General features: G+C 36.2%; 1 protein-coding gene across 3 annotated transcripts in view; it reads left to right on the forward strand.

The window, feature by feature from the left end:
- The window catches only part of BCKDHB (branched chain keto acid dehydrogenase E1 subunit beta), a 580,561-nt gene extending 575,554 nt beyond the window's left edge, over nucleotides 1-5,007 (forward strand). For all 3 annotated transcript variants that reach the window (XR_008956183.1, XR_008956185.1, XR_008956187.1), the window contains one exon: nucleotides 406-5,007. The gene's annotated coding sequence lies outside the window, so the exon portion shown is untranslated. The remainder of the gene's footprint in view (nucleotides 1-405) is intronic.
- Nucleotides 5,008-8,093: the final 3,086 nt, after the last annotated feature.

Here is an 8,093-nt window from a genome sequence, read left to right on the forward strand (position 1 = left end):
TCGCTGGCTGTCTCTATCTCTGTCGAATAAATAAATAAAATCTTTAAAAAAAAAAAAAAAAAAAAAGAAGAGTCTAAACAGATCTTTACAGCTGGACAATGAGACGGGAAAAATTATGAGAGGTGAGCGAGTAAAAGTTTATAGTATCTCAAAATGATATGCCTCTTAGCATATGGTAAGAAGTTTGAATTTTGACCTTGAGAGTGACAAAGGTCACTTAAGGATGTTAAGTTTAAAGGTGATCAGGTGTTCCCTGCTTTTTGAAAGTTTGCATTATGCCACTTTACTTTTATGAAGAAATTACATTAGTACCTGTTTTTGGTAACCAAAAGAAACCTGGAGAGAATTTTTGCTTTTAGGGAAAAAGGTGGAAAACAAAAATAACATTCAACATTTTTTTTGCAGCAAGCCTGTATGGGAGTCGAGGGTGCTCAGAGCAGCGAGAGGGGCCCCACCAAGCTCCTTCCCAGGAACTACACTAGACAGCTCAGCATCAAGCCACTACAGCTTTGAACTGTGTCTGTGAGTATCTGTGCTTTATCTTGATTTATTTTGTGCATCTGTTACCAAAAAAGATGTGTCTTAAGGTATTAGAAAAGCCTAAAAAGAGTTATTTTGCGAGGTTGAGGAACACTTAAAAATTTTTCTATATATATTAATGATGATTGCTTTTTCATTTTACTCCATTTTAGCTTATGAAAATTTTCATAGGAAGACTCTACTCTTGAATAATGGGGGAAACTGTTGTCATATTGTATTTTATGATAATTAGTATAGAAAATAAATTGGAAAGAAACAAAATGGAGGTTAGGAAGACAATTAAAGGATATTGGAACAATCAGACAGGAAATTGGGGCCTGAATTAAGGCAATAGCAATGGGTAATAGCCAAGGGGACACACTTGAATACTAAAAAAGATACATAATTAGTGGGACATATGATTTAAATGGGTTAGGATAAAGAAATTTTGAAGAAAGACTTGCAGGTTTCTGGCATAGACGAATAGTTTTTTAAGTCAGGGACTAGATTTGAGATAAGAGCATGAGAAGGAGATAAAGGACAAGGTGTTCTATTTATGAAACATTAGATTCCAGGTGTCAGGAAAATTTCCAAAATGGAGATTTGTAAAAGGCAGCTAATTATTACAGGGAGAAAGTTAGATAGGATTATCAGGTTAGAAATCAATAACACATGGAAGATTGTCAAGCAATAGGACTAATAAAGATCATCGAAGGAATGTTACAAAGAGGGGGAAAAAATGAAACAAGAGTATCTGTGAATGGGACTGAGAAGGGGGTGGTCAAAACAGAAGGAAAATAAAGATTGGCTTCAGACAAAGAAGTAAGAAGTTTCGAAAAGAAAGGAGTGGTCAATGCATCAGAAACAATTAGTCAAATAAAGACTGAGTTATATTTATTGCATTTGTCAAGTAGACCACCACTGGTGACATTACGGGAAAAATTTGCGAAGTGGTGACCATGGAAGCCAAATTCCAGCCAGTAGAGGGATTAAAGTCTAGATAAAGATCCAGGATAAGAGGGGTGCCTGGGTGGCTCAATTGGTTAAGTGGCCAACTCTTGATTTTGGCTCTGGTCGTGATCTCAGGGCCGTGAGATCAAGTCCCTTGTCGCTGCCGCCCGCCCCCGCACTGAGCAGGGAGTCTGCTTGAGATTCTCTCCCTGTCTCTCTCGGCCCCTCTCATCTCCCCTCTCAAATAAATAAATAAATCTTAAAAAAAAAAAAAATCCAGGATAAGATAATTTGACTTCATAAACACACAAAAAAGTTCACAAAACACAATAAACAGAGTGAAAACAAGTACATATGGCAAAAACGTTAATATATTTAAAAAAACAATCAGCCAATTGGTAAGAATTTAAACACATCAATAGCAAAGTATACAAAGGCTATGAACAGACAGTTCTTTGTAGAGGCAATGCAAATTACCAGTAAACAGTGAAAAGGTTCTCAACCTAACTACAGGTGAGGGAAGTATAAATTAAATATTGATGAAAAATCTTTTTTAAGAAAACCCAGTAGATTGAAAACAGTTAAAAAGAAGAATGTTGCCTGGAGCTTTGATTGCATCAGAGTCCTCTGATACACTTGCTGGCAGAAGAATACTTTGCAGTGGAATCTTGAGAACATTAAATCTACAATATCTCTTGACATTTAAAATGTGTGTACTTTTTCTTGATCCAGCAGTCCCATTTTGGGATTCTATCCAATAGAAATCAAACAATACATATGGTATTATGATCAAGAATGTATATTCAGCTTTGTTCATGTGGAATGGTACAGGATACAATCTGCTAATTAATAGGTGGTTGAATGAATTATTATGTGTTCATACAATAGATTAGCTCAGACCAATAGAATTTTTTCAGTGATGGAAGTGTTCTAAGTGCACCATCCACTATGACAGACATCAGATATATTTGGATATTTTGAGCAATTGAAATGTGGCTAGTATGACTAAGGAGCTCCATTTTAAACTTTATTTAATTTTAATTAATAAAAATTTAAATAGCTACTTGTGGCTAGTTGTATTTGGGATGGCACAACTATAGTATATTAGTTGGTTTCAAAAAGTGAGTTACATCTACATATTTTTACTTAGAGAATGATCTAGTTTAAAAATATAGTTCCTAAAATGTGGTAATTTGATCTCATTTTGTTGTTTTTGTAAAACTCAAATGAAAATTCCCAACTGATACTTGTGTGTATTTATGAGATCTAAGACGAATGTAAAAAAAAATGAATTTAAACTTTTAACAACTTTGGCCTGTGAGTTTTGAGCAAAGGTGTCAAGTGTTACCTCGAGGCCACTGCACTTAATTACTAGTTTGAAACTTGCCAAACTCTTTCCTCTGTGTGTCAATTTGTGAGTTTCAAGATACTGACTTCCCCATCAGTCTGGAACCCGAAGTGAGAAAATGTACGAGAAGTTGTGATGTGGGCGAGACATAAAACTTGTTATCTTTCAGCCATTTAGACTGCCCATTTGTTTGCTGTGACAGTTACTAAAACTGTCTGATACATGTTAAATTATAGAGACTATATATGCTCAAAATTGGAAAAAGGCATAGCAATTTAAAATTGTTAAAAAATATATAAAAAGTGGCCAATAGAAGATTGAAATTAACAGAACTTACACAGCAAGGTAGGTAAGAGTATCATAAGCAAAAGTCCTCATTTTTTCACAGTGAAAAGACATGTATTCCAGGGCTTGTAAATCAACACATGAAGACAAAAATGAAATTATTTGGAATTTGGATACAGTAATCATCACAAGACTTAAACTCAGAAGTGTTTGAAAGAGGTCATCTATTAGAAGTGGGACAGGGTAGGGCAAGGATGAAATCTTGCTTTCTACTTACTACTTGCTTTTCTACAATACTCTGTATTGGTTTTGTAAATAGAAAGAATGTAGGCATGACCAGATATGTTTCTCCAGCCTCTCCTTCCTTCTCCAGTCCCTCTTGGATCTGTCCACGAGGTTCTCTACCTGTACACCCAAGTCCTGACCCCTGTCTTACTATCTAATGGAGGCAAAGAACACATGACCTGCGAGGGACTGGCCTGGCCTTAAAGCCATACCTCTGAACTTGCTCCCCAGGTCACCTTGCTATAATGACACCTGTACTCCAGTAACCTGGGGACATTTCCGGGCTGCCTGGGTCATCTGTAGATACCAGTATGTGTTTCCTGAATGACTAAGTGAGGTCCTAATCTGCAGGACCAGGGATCAGCCTTCTTCTCCAGTTTTGCCTAGGAGCCCTTACCCGACATACAGTTATCCTGCAATTAGTCTCAGGATCTCTGCTACTGTGCCTTTGTGTGGCTCCTCTTCCTCTGACTTGAGTCCCTCTCCCACCTCTCAGCCAAGGGCAGGGTATACAGCTGTGTACAGATTCATGGATGGCAGTCTTCCCGACGGACTCCTAGGTTTTGACTGACACCTGGCATTCCCGCCGTAGCACTCTTCATCTGAATGAATGCCATCTCAACCTAGTGCCGGGTAAATCCAGAATGAAGGTGAAGCCGGTGCATCTTTGGACACTGTACCAAGGTGCCTGGCAGGCTCCTATAGTTTTGTCAACTTTGCCTAGTCCTCATGTGTGGGTCTCTCTTGGTTCCAGATTGCTGTGACTGGCATGCATATATTATTACTAAGTACTGAGTTACATATGCCATCATAATGTATGAATTTTTTTGCATGTTTTTGTGTCAATTTTTAATCAGACGAGTACTACAAGAGAATGTCTTCTTAAAATAGAAGGAAGCAAAAAGGAAGAAAAAGCTAACACACTACATACAAGTCTCGTCTGCTTGGACTAAATCTCTTCTGTCTGTCTCACCTCTTCAAGTCAAATACAGTGATGAGTTTAAAGTGTATGCCTCTAAGTGGTTTGTCTAGAAGTCATTATAGTATTACTAAGTGTGCATGCATGAGTTTATAACGTGTTGATTTCTGTCTCCTCAGGAGCACTAATCATTTGATTTTTAATATTTGACTGCCTGGTAGATGAAAAGGAATATTTTATTCCCATGTTGAATTTTTTCCATCATTGAAAGTGACGATGAATTTTATTTAGTTAACAACCGGTTTATATCTTTGTTGTTTTTCTAGTGATATGTTTGTGGTTTTTTTTTCACTTTTAAAAACTCTTTATTTTAAAATTTTGATTAACTTTTGCTTGTCATATATAGGCAGATAGTTTTTCCAGGGTAAACTTCAACCTCTACTTTCATATATTTTTGATAATTCAAAGTGCATCCCTGTCAATCACCCTTTCTTTAAGAATTTTCCTTTCAAGTTTGGAAAGGCTTTTCTTAGTTTCAAGAATAGCTATGGTACATTAATTTTGAAACATAGTCAAGTTTATCTCAGTATTGTATAAAATAAAATAGGCATGTGTTAACGTGGTATTAAAATAAAATTCTCAAGTTCTCTGAAGTGGGATGGTGATCAAAAGAAGGTATTGATTAGAAAAGAAAAGAAAATTAAAATTCTCTCATGCATTAAATTTTAATAATATATGTAGCCCAACTTTTCTTTTATGCTCAAATGTACATTTATAAGGCAAAAAAAATTTGAAAAGAATACGAATAAACATCTGTCTCTTTAATCTGAGATCACCATGCAGCGGACTCTATAGAAGACTGAATAAAACAAAGATAATATGGTTTCATGTTTCAAATTACTTTTTGGCCAGATGCAGACCTTTCCATTTCACATTAAAGGATTCAGTGAGCTTATTACTCTCTCCTTCCTGGAGCTAGTGGCTTGTAGATCCCCTGCCCTGTAGGATTGTACCAGCACCACCGCCGGGCAGGAGCAGAGAGGCGAGCCCCGTGTCTGCAGGCAGGAGCTAGTCGCTTAGGGAAGAAAAGTCGCATTTCTTGCTGGGGATTGCCGGCAGTGGATTCTTCCAGAGGAAGTGCGTTTTTAGGCAGGAGTAGCAGAGAAGCAGTCTCAGGAAGGAAAGAGTGTGGGAGGTGTTTACTTGAATTGATCATTCTGAACTCTAATGAGGGACTCAGGCCTGAGGGAATCCGAGGAAATACATTTATTTACAAATTTTGAGCAGCTCTTCAGTATCTTTTTTCCCCTGATACATAGATTTCAAGAAATATTCTCCTGGAAGTCTCAATTTTAAAAACATTTCCTCTGGGAATACGAACAAGAGACAGGTATTGCGTCTCTACGTTGCTTCTTTCCTCCCTCCCTCTCTCCGCTCTTTCCCTCCTCGATGCAGTGTAATGTTATGAAGTCTCTCGCCTGTGTTAAATTCTTTTCTGCATCCACAATTAAGAGGAAAATAATTATGAAATAAAATAACTCCCTGTTAGCTTAATAGCAATCATCCACCTTTGCGGGCTTACCCCAAATCACCTTTCAGTTTCTGGGGTGAAATATTTACCAGGTGTTGTTAGGCGTGGCTTTTTAGCTGCATGTTTTTGTGGATTTGGAGACACTGCAAATTTCTTGTGCTCACTTGACCTTGATAAAAGACCGAGGGGATTACCTTCTAGGGCCAAGCGTGAATTCTGCTTTTACACTTGTACTTAGTCCTTTCTACCCGCATTACCGGTTTTCGGAGATTAGTTACCTTGTTTTGTAAAATTAACCCCTAGTATTAGATTAGGGAAGTTTTTTTTGTTTTGTTTTGTTTTGTTTTGTTTTAAAGCAAGTTTATTTATTTTGCAAGACACATTACAATGTGTCTCTTATAATTTTCTTTCAGATTAAATTATCTCCATGTTTCAAAGAACCATATTTTTATCTGGCATGTTCTTGGCCTAATGATAGAAGAAATAAGTTTATTGCTTACATAACCATGTGAATCAGACATGGAAAATACATATTAAATTATCTAATTCATCCTTCTGCCAATTCTGGATTATTCCCTAAAGTCCATTGGTCTATTTTTTAGACTCGTTACATGATTCATTAATATTGTTTAACTGCATTCCTCATTTTCCTTACTTATGTGTGAACTGACACAGATAAAGTTTTCTAGTGAGTGTAGCCTTCATTAATATTTGCTGACTATATAAAGAAAATATTAATATTGCCTTGCATTTTTCTAGTTATTCTCCATGTATATACAAAATTTTTTAAAATCTGTACTGTCAGCCACATACTGTTATACCTATTATGAGATGAGAAAATTCGGTTCAGAAAAATTGTATCTTCACAATGATATAGCTAGAAACTTATTCAACGTGGAATACGTTCTATGTTTTTAAAATTCAAATTGACAACTGCCTGAAGGAAAAATATAAATTGAGAAAACAATTAAAAAGTAAAAGATAGTAAACCCTACTCTGATTAGGAATCCATTGGAAGCCATCCATGCGCAAGTTTAGAAGAATATAAAACTCATATCACTTTTTTGTTTATCGTTTTTACTCTTTTTGAGTTTTGACAAATGCATAGAATTATGTAACCACAACCCCATCAAAACATAGAACAGTTCCAGCATTCCTCATATTTTCCTCACGCTATGCCTTATCCTGTTCCTAACTGCTGGAAACCGCTGACCCGTCCTGTGTGGCTATACTTTTGTGCTTAATAGAACGTCATAAATGGAGCCAGACATATGTAGCTCTTTGAACCTGGCTTCTTTCACTGGGCATAATGCATTTGAAATTCATGCTTCTGTGGAATGTCCTTTTTATTGCTTTGCTTGTTCCTTTTTATTGCTAAGTAGGATTCCACTGTGTGTGTGGTCATCCATTTCCCAGTTGAGGGACAATTGCATTGTTCCCAGTTTTGGGTGATTACAAATCAGACTGGTATAATGTTCATGTACATGTTTTTATTTCAATTATGTAACTACCTAAGGGTGTGACTGCTGGGTTGGATGGTCAGTATATGTTCAGCATCATAAGAACCTGCCGAACTTATTTCCAAAGTGACTTTATTATTTTGCATTCCTACCAGCAATATGTAGAATTTCCAGTTGTTCTGAATCCTTCAGTTTTCTTTCTCTTTCTTTCTTTCTTTCTTTCTTTCTTTCTTTCTTTCTTTCTTTCTTCTTTGCTTGCTTTCCATCTGTCTGTCTTTCTGCCATTTTAATAGCTACATAGTGGTATCACGTTATGGTTTTAGTTTGCATTTCTTTAATGGATAATGATGTGAAGCACCTTTTTCCTGTACTTATTTGCCATCAGTATAACTTCTTTGGAGATGTGTCTTCCAAATGTTTTGCACATTTCATTTTATTGACTTATCGCAGTTTGTTTTCTTATTACTGAATTTGAGAGTACTTTGAGTTGTAGATACAAAACCAAAAACTTAGTCAGATGTGTGATTTGCAAATGGTTTCTCCCAGCTCGTGACTTGTTTTTCCATTCCTTAAGAATGTTTTGCAGAATAAGAGTTTTAATTTTTATGAAGTTAAATTTAGCACTTTTCAAAAATTTTACTGATCATGATTTTGGTGTCCTGTGCAACAACCCAGCCTAACTCAAGGCCACAAAAGACATTTCCTTCTAAAAGTTTTAAAGCTGTATGCTTTACGTGTAAAGCAAATTTACAAAATCCAAATTTGAGTGTATTTTTCTAAAAGGCAAGAAGTGTG

This window comes from Ursus arctos, unplaced genomic scaffold (genome assembly GCF_023065955.2).
Source record: "Ursus arctos isolate Adak ecotype North America unplaced genomic scaffold, UrsArc2.0 scaffold_29, whole genome shotgun sequence".
In the NCBI taxonomy this organism is placed as follows: domain Eukaryota; kingdom Metazoa; phylum Chordata; class Mammalia; order Carnivora; family Ursidae; genus Ursus; species Ursus arctos.